Here is an 18637-nt window from a genome sequence, read left to right as displayed (position 1 = left end):
TGATATTAATTTGATATGACGTCATGTTGCTAAGCGTCGCTTCGCAAACAGTCCCAATTATGGACCAATGCCATGATCTAGTCAATCAACGTGAAACAAATAAAATATGATGCTGAGGGAAACCTACATAGGATGGAAATAATTTCACCAATATCCGTTTTTCTGTTGGTAAAATGAGAGAATATTATGACGTGGCTCTATACTGCAAGATTCACTCCGCTATTGGTAATATAGGACGATATTATAATGTTGCTCTACACTGCCAGATTCACTCCGCAATTGGTAATATAGGACGATATTATAAAGTGACTCTATACTGCCAGATTCACCCCGCTATTGGTAGTATAGGACGATATTATAAAGTGACTCTATACTGCCAGATTCACCCCGCTATTGGTAATATAGGACGATATTATAATGTGACTCTAAACTGCCAGATTCACCCCGCTATTGGTAATATAGGACAATATTATAATGTGACTCTATACTGCCAGATTCACCCCGCTATTGGTAATATAGGACGATATTATAATGTGACTCTATACTGCCAGATTCACCCCGCTATTGGTAATATAGGACGATATTATAAAGTGACTCTATACTGCCAGATTCACCCCGCTATTGGTAATACAGGACGATATTATAATGTGACTCTATACTGCCAGATTCACCCCGCTATTGGTAATATAGGACGATATTATAAAGTGACTCTATACTGCCAGATTCACCCCGCTAGTGGTAATATAGGACGATATTATAATGTGACTCTATACTGCCAGATTCACCCCGCTAGTGGTAATATAGGACGATATTATAATGTGACTCTATACTGCCAGATTTACCCCGCTATTGGTAATACAGGACGATATTATAATGTGACTCTATACTGCCAGATTCACCCCGCTATTGGTAATATAGGACGATTATATAATTATACTCCTGTGGACACCTATGTCTCACAAGGACGACATAATGACGCAACAACGACGGCAAAACGCGAGACAACAAAATTGCTGTGCGTCAATATTGGTAATATAGGACGATTATATACTGCCAGGTTCATTCCGTTATTCTTCGTTATTCTTTCACAACTTTACTATTAAAACAACTATATAAGAACAAGTTTTATTTTCCAATATATGTTGAGTTTTCATATAAACAAGAAAGGATGCCACTTTAGATATCCTATCAGTTAATGATTTAAAACTTTTCACTATTGTTTTAGAACATTTATGAGCAGAATGAATGGAACTGCTAGATGTGGAAAAATGATCCAGAAAATGACATTATACTCTTCGCGAAACATTTAATAGCCGATGGTTTCAAACTAGAATTGATCGGTTCATTAAAACGCCCCTCTAACTGTCAGGATGGAATCCTATAACATACATCATGTAACGTAATCCATGTAAGCTTGTTGCAAAAGAACCATCACAAAACCAGTGACAAGTCAATTGCATTCTAAGTATCAATCTTTATGTAAACACAACAACAGCTAGAGAATAAAAGGGGTTTCTCCCCAATCAATACACGTACCTCGCCTCATTAGTTAGCTTTAATGACTGGCTAACATTGCAATATATCATGTCATCCACGGCACTTCAAAGTAAGCCTGAAGAGAATCATGATGCCGGCCACAGGGAGACACAAAGCCATATTGTATTGAAATTACTGATAAAGGCAATAAAATGCTATTGAGCCGGCATATTTAGAGATTCATAATGGCTGGCAGGATTTATGTGTGTTCTTGCTTCTCGTTAATTCTTCGTTTTCTGCTATTTTAAGAGTTGTGCAAAGTTTTAGTTGTTCTGTATTGCAGGTCTGCGTATCTACAAAACTGATGTAATTATGTGACGGGCTTTGACAAATATTTACGGAGGTTTTGTGTATACAAAGAACATGGAGGCGCGCTTGAGAATAGTACTGAATTGATACCAGAGACAATTTGAAGTTAACCAACGCAACAAGAGTTCATTTCAGTTAGAGAATCAGTTTCAGAGAATCTCCCCCGAGTGTCTTTTGATGTCAAATATATCAACGAGATTTTATTTATCATCCAACATCCTTCTTCCAACTTTTTCAGTTTGTAGACAGTCATAAGCAGTGTCTTAAGTGTAAAAAGCACTGCTATCAGCTTCAGTAGCAGATCCATTAGTGATGTCATTTGATTGTGACGTCATAGTAACCAATGACGTCACAATGGTCTGCAAAGCATTGTGATGCAATTTCATTGCAGTGATATCTACAATGTAGATATCGCTTGATCTCATCCAAGCGATATCTGTATGTGGGAGCCAGTTTTGGATGGTAAATATGCGTAGGCGACTTGCCTATTGTGAGGATAGAATTACTGCACATCCATGGACATCGAGTACAACATTGGAACAAGGCTAACGTAAGAGCAGAGAAGCAGTTTATAGTTTCCATTACAAAGCATGTTAGGTAGGTTATCTCTATTAATCATTAATGTAAAATATATCTACACGTTTCATAATGATTGAATAAGAGGCTCATTTGAACTTCATAAAACCCCGGATTGTGAGCTTAATGTGGGTTCTAGACGTTTTACTCACGTACGCCACCTTGAAGACATTGCCAGTATGCCCTGCGTCCATGCCCTTAAGTGTTATCAGTTATATGAAGAGTTAGTGTGTTGGGTTTAACGCCGCTTTTAACAGTATTCCAGTTATATCGTGGCGTGTCAGCTTAATGTGGGAGGAAAGCCCGAAGTGATGCAGATCTCAGACGTTTACCACTTCGGTGAAACCCACTAGCACAGGTATGGTGCTGACAAACCAAGAAACATAATCGGCGCGAACCGGGATTCGAACCCACAATCATAGGTTTCCGGTGTGTCCAAGGGACGCAACTCTGCAAAGCGAACCGCAGCGCCTTAGACGACTGGGCCACCCGTGCCCCTTATACGAAGAGATGTTATCAGTTAATTAATGTTCCGAGTTGCGGGTAGGTTATTAGAACCTGTTTTATAATGTCACGTTGAGAAATCTGGCTACTTAGTTTATTATTTTTACGACATAATTTCGAGTGTGATGCCAGGAACATCAATGCGTTGTTCATATGACGTCACGTTGCTATGACACCACTGGAGCTAATGGTACAAACTAACCAATCAGCATAAGCAAACATTATACTTCTCAATGAGAATTACTAAAATCCATTCACCTATATCCGTGCTCCTGTGGACACCTATGTCTCACAAGGACGACATGATGACGCAACAACGACAGCAAAGTGCGAGACAACAAAATTGTTGTGCGTCCATAAAGACGCCCAATTAATCTCCTGATTTAGCTCTATAGGAAATAAAAGAAATAAAGATGCGTTTGTCGTACTGATAAAATGACCTACCCAGACCTGGAGATACGTCTCGATCTTTCTTAATGTCATATTTATGACGCATTAAGCAAGAGAGCCATCATGATCGCCGACCTGTTGCAATGTTGTCTGGGGTCTCTGCGAGTCAGATTGTACACGTATTTATAGAGAACTGGTCGTGTTATCATTTATGCATTAGATTCTCCCTGGTCATTAAATGACAATCAGACTGTTATGAAGGGAACCCCATTGATATCAGAAATGTCTTTTTAACGAGTATTATATCTTCCGATGAATAACTTGTTACACTGTGTCTTTATTCAAATAGGAAAGCGAGACTACTGGATTTAGAAGCCATCGGAGAAAATACCGTTTGTCTGGATCCAAGTATTGAATAATAATTTACGGACATTTATGAAACAACGTGGACGTGTACATACCTGTCAGTGGTTACAAGTGGTACGTACATCCAAGGCTCAATCAGACATTTCTTTAACTCGCATTTTTCACGCTAAATATTCATCTCTTCTGTCAGATCATATCTCTCTCTATCGCACTCACGCGCTCTTTCTATCAAGGGGAAAGAGATATGGCCGGTGAACGCCGGGGCTGAATATTACTACCGGTCGGTAACGGCACCGTGTCACGTGACCGACCTCCTGGCTTTCAAGTTGGTCATAAAAATACCAGTGTTCCAGGGAATGTATGGTTTTGTAGACCCGTTAAAAGACAGAACCTCTATACGCAATTAACCTTAATCGGAATGCTGTTGAAATGACCTGGGTTATCAAGCGATGTATGTGTGCTGGTGGTCACACGACAAAGATCGCCGAGTTGGCGGCAGAGGCTTCAGATGCGGGATTGGATGATGATAGGGATCAGGATGGAGGACCCGTTGTGTTTGTGTGTCTGATTTGTTATTTTGTTTTCGGTATCGCCGCGGCACATCTCATTTAAATCGTGTTCTCCTTTCGTTAGGATCTGTTACACGTCCTATATAAATAGTGAATTGAAAAGGGGTTTAACGTTGCGTTCAAGATTATTGTATTTAATAACGTGCGTGTGTGTGCGCACGCGTGTGTATGTGCAAGCGAGCGTGTGCATGTGTGTGTGTATGCGTGCTTGTACTATTGAGATTAAATGCAGGATTTATAGTGCCATTCCACAGACACACACGTACCATGACGCATACCCTACTCAGACACAGAATAGTGACTCCGACCAGACCAGTCGTTTTATCCTCATAATGCCGAGCACCAGACAGGGTAACAACAAATACCATTTTTAACGTCTCTGGTATGATGCAGCCAGGACGCCCAACAAAAGTCTGGTTTGAGTCATATTGGAAGCTTTGGCTAGCGGGACGGTACAAATGCGTAACAAAGAGAAACATGTCCCATTTTGAACGTGATAAATATTGATGAAAATGGATTGCTTCAAATGATTGTAAATCACAGTTGTCTGTTCGTAAACTACTACTACTACTACTACTACTACTACTACTACTACTACTACTACTACTACTACTACTACTACTACTACTTACAATAATAACCCTGCACAGTACTTCGCTTGGCTGAAGTCGGCTGGCCTGAAAAGTGAAACAGAAGGCTTTGTTTTTGTTGCTCAGGACCATTCACTTCCCACTCGAAACTGTCAATGTGTGATTTTGCATAAAAATATAATATGAAATGTAAATTGTGCAATGAATTTAATGGGACTGTACAACATATTGTCAGTGGATGCCCAGCTTTGGTACATGAGCGACGTGATGGAGTGGCTCGATCCTTTTTTTACCGTCTTCGCCTTGCTTGTGGTTTTGACACAGAGGTCCATCCATGGTACGACCCACAATGTGTAGAGGGCGTCATGGAAAATGATAAATTCTTTGGAATAGGCCCATGTACAGCCTCAGACGTAAATATGATCTTGTCCTGTTTTATCAGTCCAAAAGAATCATTTATATCATTGAATGTTCTGTCCCTTTTGACACTAATGTGATTGACAAGATTCAGGAGACATGGAAAATATGCAGACCTCGCTTTCGAATTGTCACGCTTGCATCCGAAGTACCAAGTTGTCCGACTCCCCTTTGTTCTCAGTGCCTTAGGTGGGGCACCTCCCAATCTGTTCACTGACATTGGGAGTGTACCCGGGTTTCCTACCAGGAATACAGCCCTTCTGACAATCTGGGTAAAGCAGAAGGCTGCAGTGTTGGGGAGTCTTCACATTCTCCGAAAAGTTCTGGGTGGGTTTGACAAGGCAGCGCTTCTTGGGAAGTCCCATTCGCTGTCTGGGCTTCATGTAGAGGGGACAAGGGCCCTGAGCTGATGATGAGTCTAACCAGCCTGACTGTGCCAGGATCACCCAAACCCTCTTTGCTGCATTTTTTTATTTTAATCTGTATGTACTACTACTACTACTACTATTAATAATAATTACAGCAAACATAAGACCACACCACTTCTACCAATACTATTTAAAATAATGATTATGGTGATGATGATGATGATGATGATGATGATGAACATGATGATGAACATGATGATGAACATGATGATGATGATGATACTAAAGAGGAGGATAAAGACGATGCTAAAAAAATGTTACATGAATTATCAGATATCCACTGACGGTGGGGCTTCATAATGTAATCCTATGTTGCTCATTCCATGAGTCAGCGCTTACTAATGCTACTTATAAAGATTGCAACGGTGCCGTATCTGTTAATACGAAACCTTATCTTGAACTCTAAGCAGCTCTGCTTCAATGTACCGTAAAGTGTTCTGATGTCGTAATCGGATCGCGCGCTTCCGCCATACAAGACAGATACTAGCGATCTGATAGCATCGTAAGAACATAAACTCGGCAAAGTAAAAGATAAACTTTCTAAGTGATTACAACCACCACATGCCAGAAGTGCTGATGAACTGAAAGTAACACTTGTGCATGAAACACATTTAAAAAAACAAATCTCACTGCAATGGTATCAGTGATATAGGAGATAGACGCGATGATATTGACGTCAGCATGATCAACCGAAATCCAGTCCATCCTTCAGTCAAAACTAATGCCACGTTTGCATAAACCCTTTCAACTTTTCTCAAAATACACATATGGTCACCATAAAATGTGGCTTGTCAGCTCCATATATCAGTGCTCTTGGGTTTCCAAAAATTGGTAAATGTATACGATCTGCGTCACTTTGGGCTGTATGCCAAATGTAAGCTTGAACACCATGATATCACTGTAATTGTATTCTGAGGCGGCGTTAAACAATACTTATTACATAACTAACAATATCACATGAATATATAGTAGCGTCACGTATGGTGTTAATCATTCACATCAGTTGCTTTTCTAACTCGCTACCTAAGGATTCCGATAAGTATAGAATCACAGCAACCTACGCTTCTGAAAATTGGATTTGACCAAAACATTACAAACGTTATCAAACGTTACTACAAGCCTGAAAAAGTCGCCCAAAACACTTCAAACAAAAGGTCCAAATCACATCAATGATACACGTATAAAATATTTCTCCACCGAATAGCCACTTCTTTTTTGTTTCATTTTTGCCCCCATCAAACGAGGGTGCATACTTTTTTTTCCCGGCAGTGTAGATGGAGGTCAGTTGGAGGTCAGCTGGAGGTCAGCTGATTGGTGTCATCGTATCCCGATGGAGTGAAACATTGCTCATGGTATCCATTGCTGGATCCTTTACCGTCAGCTGTATACATGTACCTTGAGTGAGTGAGTGAGTGAGTATGGTTTTACGCCGCTTTTAGCAATATTCCAGCAATATCACGGCGAGGGACACCAGAAATGAGCTTCACATATTGGACCCATGTCGGGAATTTAACCAGGGTCTTCGGCGTGACGAGCGAACACTTTGACCACTAGGCTACCCGACCGCCCCCACATGTACCTTGACTATTGCCGAGTATCACGTTAAACAACAAATATACAAGTATACTACCAGGCAAATTCCTATCTAATTACGTTTCCTATCTCGAAACGTACGTTTCGTTAAACTTTCCTTTTTTCGTCAACTTGGAGGTCATTGTCAGCAGCATAAGATATACGAAAATGCCCTTGTTCTTCTTGATAGCAATGTTTCAGATGAAATTGTATGTTGCGAACACCATGGTTACATGTGGGATTTCAATGCAGTTATCTTTCCTTGCCAGGAATTGGAATGAAATCCGGGGGAAATAACTATAACATTTTTTGGCATTATTAAATAAACCCCTTTCAAACAAATCCAAATTAGATTACCACGTCTTCTAATCCTGAAGCAAATTGCGTTTTTGGTGCGTTCGAACCATTTCACTTTTTGCTTTGTTGACAAGCACAAAAATATTCATCGGCAGTTGAGAACAAGTGAGTCATGTTGCGTTTAAATGAACCATCACAATTATTCCCCGAAAAGGGCTCCTAAACACCACTCTGGCTTCATCGAGCCCGCTGTTTTCATGAAATTCATAATTGAATATACACTCATCGAATCGATAAAGAAATTAGATTAGAGCATAGAACAAAATATTCCCTTGATCTTATGCCCGCGAAGCAATCAGCATTATCAATGTTAGAGTTTTGTTCTCGAAGAAATTAAGGTCTAATTTTTCCCATAAGCCCCTGCAAATATAATTTTGTGTTGTTCTATGTTTTATATGAGAAGCAAAATCCTTGTAGAGTTCACTAAATTGATCACGCTATATTAGATTAGGGCTGAAAATGTTGGAGTTTTTTAGGCAAAAAAACTGATTAGGTCCTGAATACAAATTGCGAACCAGTGTAATGCATTAAGAGAAGCGCTGTAGGGTTTATTGCAAGCGATGAGTGGGAGAGAGCTTTCTGTCAGTTCAGGAAATGGAGTGTCGCACATTCGGAATATTGTGCTTCAGTGGAACTAGTCTGTCACTGTCCGGTTTAGAGAAATAGTTTTGGGTTTGGAATTGAACATTTAAACGGGAAAAAACATTAAGTTGGCGTGTTCTACGAAATTGGGTGATTTCTTTGACATCAAGGAACAAAGAGTTTTCATTAAGGTCATGGTGATTATCTAACGAATTTAGTTTTTTTAAACGTTTTTATGGGTATTTTTAAACGGATGACATAAACTGTTGCGCATCCATCTCTGGAATAGTTTGTGAGCAGCTTGTAATGTTTTACCGACAAAACCGACGATGGTGCCGTAAATCCTGGAATAATATGACTTTCGTGATTGTGTTCTATCAATTCTCATCTCATGCGTTTACACGAGAGCAGAATCTCATTTTAAAGTCGTTTAGCTCAAAATAGACCATAAACAGATCAATGAACATTTGTCTTACGTTTTTCTCTGTTATATCTGTTTTAGAAAACGAGAAACTCCCGTCTCTCATCGGGATCAGGGTAGGTAACTATATTGAACATTCCTGTCCTTAGTATCTGATTATACATTACTGTCCTAAGTATATAATTAGACATTCCTGTCCTTAGTACATGTTAAGACATTCCTGTCCTTAGTGCACGTTAAGACATTCCTGTCCTCAGTGTATGTTAAGACATTCCTGTCCTCAGTGTATGTTAAGACATTCCTGTCCTCAGTGTATGTTTAGACATTCCTGTCCTTAGTTTATAATTAGACATTCCTGTCCTCAGTGTGTGTAAAGACATTCTTGTCCTTAGTGTATGTTTAGACATTCCTGTCCTCGGTGTATGTTTAGACATTCCTGTCCTTAGTATATGTTTAGACATTCCTGTCCTTAGTATATGTTTAGACATTTCTGTCCTCAGTAGATTTTTATGACATTCCTGTCCTCAGTATATGTTTAAACATTCCTCTGCTCAGTATATGTTTAAACATTCCGTCCTTAGTATATGTTTAGACATTCCTGTCCTCAGTATATGTTTAAATATTCCTGTCCTTATTGTATGTTTCGACATTCTTGTCCTTAGAATATGTTTAGACATTTCTGTCCTCAGTGTATGTTTAGACATACCTGTCCGCAGTATATAATTAGACATTCCTGTCCTTGGTATATGTTTAGACGTTCCTGTCCTCAGTGTATGTTTAGACATCCCTGTCCGCAGTATAGAATTAGACATTCCTGTCCTCAGTGTGTGTAAGGATATAAACTGTAGCGCATCCATCAAGTTATCTCTGGAATGGTTTGTGAGCAGCTTGTAATGTTTTACCGACAAAACCGACGATGGTGCCATAAATCCTGGAATAATATGACGTTCGTGATTGTGTTCTATCAATTCTCATTTCATGCGTTTACACGAGAGCAGAATCTCATTTAAAAGTCGTTTAGCTCAAAATAGACCATAAACAGATCAATGAACATTTGTTTTACGTTTATCTCTGTTATATCTGTTTTAGAAAACTTGCGTCTCTCATCGGGATCGGGGTAGGTAACTATATGGAACATTCCTGTCCTTAGCATATGTTTAGACTTTCTTGTTGGAAGCGTATGTTTGGACATTCCTGTCGCTAGTGTATATTTAGACATTTCTTATCTTAGTGTATGTGTAGACATTCATGTCCTCAGTATATGTTTAGACATTCCTGAACTTAGTGGATATTTAGACATTCCTGTTCTTAGTATTTGTTTAGACATTCCTGTCCTTAGTGTATGTTAAGGCATTCCTGTCCTTAGTAAATATTTAGACATTCCTGTCAGAAATGTATGTTTAAAGATTCCTGTCCTTAGTGTATGTTAAGACATTCCTGTCCTTAGTATATGTTTAGACATTCCTGTCCTTAGTGTATGTTTGGACATTCCTGTCCTTAGTGTATGTTTGGACATTCCTGTCCTTAGTGTATGTTTGGACATTCCTGTCCTTAGTGTATGTTAAGACATTCCTGTCGTTAGTATATATTTAGACATTCCTGTCCTTAGTGTATGTTTAGACATTCCTGTCCTTAGTGGATGTTTAGACATTCCTGTCCTTAGTGGATGTTTAGACATTCCTGTTTTTAGTGGATGTTTAGAGATTCCTGTCCTCAGTGTATGTTTGGACATTCCTGTCCTCAGTGTATGTTTGGACATTCCTGTCCTTAGTGTATGTTTAGACATTCCTGTCCTTAGTGTATGTTTAGACATTCCTGTTTTTAGTGGATGTTTAGACATTCCTGTCCTTAGTATATGTTTAGACGTTCTTGTAAGAAGTGTATGTTTAGAGATTCCTGTCATTAGTTTAGTTTTAGACATTCCTGTTTTTGTTTATGTTGAAACATTCTTGTCCGAAGTGTATGTTTAGACATTCCCGTCCTTAGTATGTTTAGATATAATGATTGCTGCCCTCTGTGTATGTTAAGAAGCTCTTATCCGAAGTGTATGTTTAGACATTCCTATTCGCAGTGTGTGTTTAGATATTCCTGTCAATAGTATGTGTTTAGGCGTTGTATGTAGGAGAGCCTTGTGGTTAAAGCGTCCACTCGTCACACCGAAGACCCGGGTTCGATTCCACGCATGAGTACAATGTGTAGAGCTCATTTCTGGTACCCCCGTCGTGGTATTGGTTGAATATTGCTAAAAGCGGTGTGCAGCCATACTCACTGACTCCTGTCCTGGGTATATATTCAAGTTTTTGTTTAGGCGTGCCTGACAGAAAGTGGACCGGACTATTATTAAATCGACATGAAACCTTAATGCGTGGAATATCGGCTCTGTGGACGAATCGAGTAAACCAGTAATGCAGTTAAAAAGCTAATAAGACTAACAGACATTCTCATTATCTGTGGTGCTACCAAAATATCTTCTACTTTGTGGTAAATGGATGTTTTGCACCTACGCCCGTGAGCGCCATTATAACTGACCCGACGAAATGCTCCACTTTGTGTCCGGAGAAACACATTTAACTTCACACCTGTCCCATTTCCTGGCTCAATAACCCTGAATTACCCTGAATATGCACATTGTAAAGTACCGGGCCATCGATTCCCTGCCTGAGTAGCAAATCCAGAGAACCCCTAAACCTTGATAAATTGCCAGGCTTATCAGCACACTGCATTCTCAAGGGACAAAACCTAGTCGTATCTGGTAAGCAATTTATTATTGCCATTTAGAGTTCGATAATTGCCGAATTTAGTCGAGAGAGTGACATTAGCGGCTCTGATTTACCTTATCCCTGGCCAAATGTGGGATGCAGATCGACTTGTGCCAAATCCCATTTCGCAGAGAATATGTGAAATTGCACAAATTGATGGTATCACGACTGTATATTTGCCTTATTTAGCTAACCAGCTCTCTTGATTCGAATCAACCCACTGCTTTCACACCTGGGGGTGGTGGTGGTGGTGGGGATGGGGGTGGGGGTGGGTATTCTGCCCGAATATCCTCCAAAATCTGGACTGAATTTTTGTAAGTATACATATGAGTGGAAATAAACAACGTTAAAAGAGTCGTTGAATTTGTAGATGCTATATAGGGTAATTCGATACTGTATTTCAGATTTAGATACATGACAAGATATAGTATCAAACTATGTACAATCCTTTATAAATTTCGAGACTTTTATTAAAATATTCTTAAAATGTTTAGGTAACGAAAATAGGTCCTTACCTAATATAAATACAGATAAATAAAGTGGAATAATCTGTTATCCCATATATAGGATCCATTTCCTGAAACATGTCAATAAAATATGTCTCTTTTCATTTCATTTCGAAAACGCCTTCACTGTAAATCTCACTCAAAACAGTATTCATTGCCAGCCCACACGAAGTCTTTTCTATAAACCCAAATAACCATAAAATATGCTTCCAAAGCCAAAACAGTTTCTATGCAGCCGAACCATAAATCAAAGCATAAACTGGCATGATGTACAGAGAGCGTTATAAATATTGCCAGGAAATGTAAACTTATAACAGGGATCCTTAATAAAACTAGTTGTAGGGTGGCATTTTGCCGTGGATCTCCTTATAACAACGAGGAGAAGGGATTTACACAACATTCGTGCAATACGTTCTTGTATAAGAGAAAGATTTTCGTCTCCAGGCTCACGAGAATACATAAAACTACTTAGCCTTTGCCTTTGTGTTATTGATCTTTGTGTGAATGTACAGAAAGTTCGTATATCACAATCTTGCATCATACAATCAATAGTCAAGCTGTTCTGTAAACGGCTTCACATTTCCCCGTGGCTATTTAACACTGGCATCGTCAGCAAATGCATCAATATAGATTTACATTGAAATGCTTCAGGAAGACAAATGGGTACCTGTATTATGATATCAGAATTAGACACAAATTAGTATTTGCTTCTCAAACATATATCCAGCCTCCTGACGCCAATAAACCCTTAATGAGCGTTATTGTAAAGGAGCAGTACTTTGTGTTCTGTTTGACAACATTCAGTTTTGTTTACCGTTATTGATGATATACAAGAAAACATGTGGTTGAAGACAATACTTTATACGATTCCACCATTTTGATTTTGTTCGTGTCAAAGCGCAGAAAAAATATTTGTATCTTAGTTTTAAGTCAATACCAATTATAAAAATTGCTCGTCATATTAACGCCATATCTCATATCTCGATTTGTTCGTGATAATGCCCTGAGAGAAATGACTTTTGATATAATCACGCTCATTCTCCTGCCCTTGCAAATGAAACATTGATATGGTTGGTGATAATACTCAGAAGAAGAATATATTGATGAAATGTATGTCGAGCTTACGCCATTACCAATCATATCATCTACTGTTTCGTGATAATGACAGCATACGAGTATGTTTGCATACCGACGCTTACTTTTACGTCACTACAAATCACACCTATAATTGTTTCATGATATTGACAATAAGTATTGTCGTAACATTTACTTTTTACTTTTTTAGCCACTACCAGTCAAATCTCATATAAACTAAGCGGCAAAAGAATGTATAGGTTGGCAATTTGTAAATTTTCTAAAAACAGCGATAACTAGTGGAAAGTGGGTATTGGGAATATGACTGCCCAGGAACAGGTACCAAAAACACCTCACCCGAACGCGCCACCTTTGACGTCGCCCGTGCGGTGACAAAAAATGGTGAAACAGGTTTCCCGCCTATGGCATAAACTGCACGTGCATGTTAGCTGTATAAATGCGTTCGTCTGCAGGGTATAACCACACGTGATGAAAGCACACAAAAGAAATGCCACGACTGTCAAAGGAGCAGAGAGAGATAGAGCCATCGGTATGACCGAAATAGTGGCAACACAGGTCCAAATTCCGAAGGTTTGGCTGTACACCACTGACAGTAGCTAGGCTGATTCAAGGGTACAGGCAGACAGGGAGGACACAGGACAGGCCTAGAACCGGACGACCCCGAGTGACAACACCACTGGGAGACGGCCAGACTGACTCGGAACTTTCTAAACCAACAGAACGTTGACGTTTTGCCCTGGCCTGCCCACTCACCCGATATGAATCCTATTGAACATCTGTGGGACCATCTTGACAGACAGATTAGAGCACGTCATCAGCCTTGTCAACAGGCAAGAATTGCAGCAGGTCCTGAGAGACGAGTGGCAACGGATTCCACACCACGTCATCAGAAGACTGACGTCATCGATGAGGCGGCGTATCACAGCATGCATTGAGGCAGCTAGAGGTCTTACACGCTATTGAAGGCAACTGTGTGGACAATGAACTTGTAGTGCGTCTGATAATTTTTTGGTGACATTTCAGACAACTTTTGAAAATGAAATTTCTTACCGCACCATTGTTTACCTTGAGCTTATATTACCTGTGATTGCACAATTTCATTAAAACTGTGGTTGGCCAATCATGTGTTACCCCTCCCTAGATCATATCATAATTCACAACAAAACCTCTTCTTGTTATTTTTTTTATCGATCATGGAACTCGACCTATACTAAAATTAAGCAACGTTGGTCTCGGAGAGTCGTTGGATAACGTTGCTTAACTTCACGTGACCTGACCATTGTCCACAGTACAACGTGCTAAGATTATATGATTACAACGAACTACGGTTATAACGAACTAAATTTAGCTGTCCTTTTGAGTTCGTTATAACCGTAGTTTACTGTACTTACATATTTGATACTTTTGATTATTTTCTTTTATTCACACTTATCGGTCAGGAAGAGAAAATATTCCGAATCGGCTGATGATTCTACTGAAAGGGCTGAGCTCGACTGCAAAAATAATGCATTAACAGCTGAAGATGAAAGAAAACCCAAGACGGCTAGTTTGCCTGCGCCAACGTGACCGTCCTTATTTCGTCTAAGATAAATAATAACTATAAACTGTCTGCGACTGCCGTGTGTTATTGTCTGTTGAAGGAAATAAGTGTCACCTGATAAGGGCAACTGTTGTGAGCTGTTTTCTGATGATAACAATTGTTTGCCTAAGCATCCAATGTATACGATTTAATCTGGTTGGGAAGTGTCATCTTCCCGCAACAGTGCTGATTAAGAGAATAAATCAGCTTGTTCCATGCATTACTTGTCATTTTGATGAAAAATAAATAACATCCTTGTTACTATGATTAATCTGGTTTGGCTTAGATACATTTCTAAACTGTAAGCACGAATACGTATCAAAGAGTGTGTGAGTATGGTTTTATTACGCTTTTAGCAATATTCCAGTAATATCACGGCGGGAGACACCGGGAATGGAAAAAGAATCAAATTCCAACCTGTCCATTCTTGTCTGTGTCTACATCCCCACTTAATGTCAAATGAGTATGGTTTTACGCCGATTCTAAAAATATTCCCGCAATACTAGTATCACAAGAAATGGCTTCACACATTGTACCCATGTCGGGAATCGAAACCAGGTCTTCGGCATTAGGCTACCCGACGCCCCACGTATTAAGGAGACAGGGTACAGGTGGTCTATTGGTCTAGGTCGCTGTACAGAGTTGCGTCTTTATTCAGTCACTTAATTACTTCTATGGAGAACTCCAATCCGCGTCAACATCCTTCTCGTGAGTTCGTGAGTGAGTGAATTGAGATTAACGTCGCTCTAAGTGAGTATGGTTTTACGCCGCTTTTAGCAATATTCCAGGAATATCACGACGAGGGAGACCTATCATGGGCTTCACACATTAAACTCATGTATGGAATCGAACCCGGGTCTGTGGCTTTAAATAATATAGTTCAATTAAAACACGTCTTTTCATCTTAAAGTGAGGAAAGGTCCCAGTGAAGCATGGCGTTAAGTTTTACCATTTGGTAACAAAAGAGCATAGGCTTGGTTCTTACAAACCAAGGATCATGAGCAAGACAATCATGGTATTCGAACCTAACATCTGCCAATCTTCATACGACTAGACCGCCTCCGTGATCTAGTGGTAGAGCGTCCGCCCAGAGAGCGGAAGGTCCGGGATTCGATCCCCGGCCGCGTCACAGCAAAAGACGTTAAAAGATGGTACTTCTTGTTACCCTGTCTAGCGCTTGACATTAAGGGGCTAAAACAAGGACTGGTCGGCTCGGAGTCAGTATACTGTGTTAGAGTGGGGTATTCATGTTAAACTGCAGCATGGTATCTCAGTGAGCTAGCACTATAAATCGGCATCAGTCCGGACTAGTACAAGCAGCCACACACACAGCCACGCTCGGAGTCAGTATACTGTGTTGGAGTGTGGTATTCATGTTAAACTGCAGCATGGTATCTCAGTGAGCTAGCACTATAAATCGGCATCAGTCCGGACTAGTACAAGCAGCAACACACACAGCCACACGTTATTGCACGTCGCTATATAAGTGCAATAATCTTGGACGCGACGTTAAACCCAGTTTCACCTCACCTCACCTCATACGACTAATTGACGTAACTCTGGACAACAAACTGTGCCTTATTACATTAATATTATTGATCATGTTTACATAAAATGTAAAGAACTTTGATTATCTGTCATTTATTTATTATTTATAGATTGGATCCCCCCAGCACAGGAATCTTCATGCTATACTTGTCAACATGTTCAAATTATTATACTTAGGAATGAGAGACAAAAAGTGAAACCCTATGAGTCACATTTTTAGTTAATTGTTTCATACAGACACAAATATATTTTATATATTATCGATATTAATTATTACATTTACAGATATATAATGACGCATTCTACGTGTAACAGGTATTGTATCACATTTAGAAAAGTTAATTAAGATGGTTGACGTTGTGGTATAGGATCACACAAACAGAGGATAGCGATAATTGAAATCCAATATCTGCCAGTACTGCCTCTGCTTCTTTCAAAACATTTACTTGACACTGTCACCCACTTCTTATCTCTCTTGAAGCACATGTCGTGTGTGATTAACAGAAACACGGGGGCAATAACAGGAAGAAACTTTTTCGAAAATGTCACTGAGACATAAAACTTCTGCTCAACGTCGATTATCTATACTGAAACGCAAAAGAAACGTCACCATGGATAGATATATGACCTTATTTGTCCAAACACTGTAAACACACTTTGAGACATATTAAAAAGATGAAATTTGGCAAAACTGATCATCAAGGTTGAAATTATAGTGTCAAATGTTCTTGAAGTGAAACATAACACTAGTCTCTGAGAAAATGGCATCACAAATCAGTGTCTCGAGTGTCCGCCATGTGCATTGATGACTACCGTGCAACGCCGATAAATGGAAGGGATGAGGCGGTTGATGAAGGCCACAGGCACTTGAGCCCACACTCTGAGGAACGCCAAAGATTTTCTGACGTCTCACAAACTGTATACTGAGAGCTTCGTGTAATCGAGAAACCCTCAGGGTTAAATTTCACTTTGAATAAGTACTTAGCGTAATTTATAAACATGAAAATGACGTTACAATTTGGTAATATACTTTTCAAAAAAAGAAACGCAATACGGATACTGTTGGCCATAAAAGCAAAATAAGCGGACCAAGAGGTGCAAAATGAAGAGGTGTAATATGTTATAGTGGCAGCGACGTTTTCCCCGGATCAAAATGATCCCAACAAGGACATGCAAACAATTAGTCAGTAAACACGTACGATTCGGAAAAACGCACCCAGTGCATTAACAAAAGGGACATGGAGCTGCACGTACTGCACATGCAGCAGCACTATGAACGGTATTAAAGTGCAGGGGTTTTGATTGCCTGGTATCTGCGTCAATCGAACAGTGAAAGTTCAACAACATGCCAAGATTAACATTAGTGCAAAGAAACAACTTCATAGGCCGCTTGCAGGCAGTGGAACACCGATCAGCTGTTGCCAGGGATTTCAATGTAGCGCCCAGCACCATCACAAGGCTATGGGATCGGTTTCAACAGCATGGGTCAACACGTGATTGGCCAAGGTCGGGACGACAAAGAGTAACCACCCCCGCCCAAGATTACTACATTCGACTGCGCCACCTACGTGAAGGGATGACCACAGCCACCACAACCGCATCCCAAATACCCGGACTGCGCAGAATCTCCGACCAGACCGTAAGGAATCGTTAAAGAACAGCAGGTCTACGAGCAAGACGTCCTGTTCGACGCGTCATATTGAGTCGTCAACACTGTATGGCCTCAAATGCGATGGAGAAATGTCTGGTTCAGCGGCGAATCAAGATTTCCCCTCCATCGAGGGCATGGAAGAGCACGAGTCTACAGACGTCAGGGAGAACGTTACGCCGTAAACTGCGTACAGGAATTGGACAGGTTTATTGGAGGTAGCGTTATGATGTGGGCGGATTTCTCTCATCATGGCGGGACAGGTTTGGTCCATAGCCAGGTCAATCTTACCGCTCATCGAAACGTCAACGAAATTCTCCTACCACTACCACGCGTCCTCAAAAATGCGGCCAACGGCAACGGTATATTCCAGCAGGACAACGCTCAGTTCACAAGAGCCTGTCTACACAACAATAACAGTGATGGTCTCCCCTGGCCCCCCAGATCCCACGAATTTAACCCGATAGAGCACCTGGGGGATGAACTGATTACACAGCCTCTCCATTTGGTCTCTCCATACCATTTTGGCTAACCTTATATGGTTCCTCGTATAAATGTATTTTTCTACCTCACTTTATCATCGTACGAATTCCATTGTACGATTCCTACTCTATCATAAGCATGAGACTATTGATAAAAATCAAAATGTGATGATCCGGGGTGTTCACGAAAAGGTGAGACCTACTGTTGTCATTGAGGAGACAACTGTGCTTCAAATTTCTGCTAGTCCATTGCACATATCCTTGAAAGAAGCCGTTTTCATGTTTCAAGGTGAGCGTATATTCTTCCCCACCAGAGGCACCCGTCACAAACACGTGCAACGGCAAGTCAATACATTGTCATTCAGATCATTATAAATTACACCGTACCTTCTTTCTGTAATAG

General features: G+C 40.2%; 1 protein-coding gene across 2 annotated transcripts in view; it reads right to left on the bottom strand.

The window, feature by feature from the left end:
* The window catches only part of LOC139447772 (uncharacterized), a 120140-nt gene that overhangs the window by 44649 nt on the left and 56854 nt on the right, over nt 1-18637 (bottom strand). The window contains exon 1 of one of the 2 annotated variants that reach the window (XM_071229268.1): nt 3777-3899. The exons of the other annotated variant lie outside the window; for it this stretch is intronic. The gene's annotated coding sequence lies outside the window, so the exon portion shown is untranslated. Of the gene's footprint in view, nt 1-3776; nt 3900-18637 lie in introns of those variants that run through there. 2 annotated transcript variants of the gene reach the window in all.

Source organism: Haliotis cracherodii, unplaced genomic scaffold (assembly GCF_022045235.1).
Source record: "Haliotis cracherodii isolate W230 unplaced genomic scaffold, xgHalCrac1.p SCAF_7, whole genome shotgun sequence".
Lineage (NCBI taxonomy): Eukaryota > Metazoa > Mollusca > Gastropoda > Lepetellida > Haliotidae > Haliotis > Haliotis cracherodii.
Note: the sequence above shows the minus strand (reverse complement) of the source record. Positions and strands in the feature narration are given on the sequence as shown.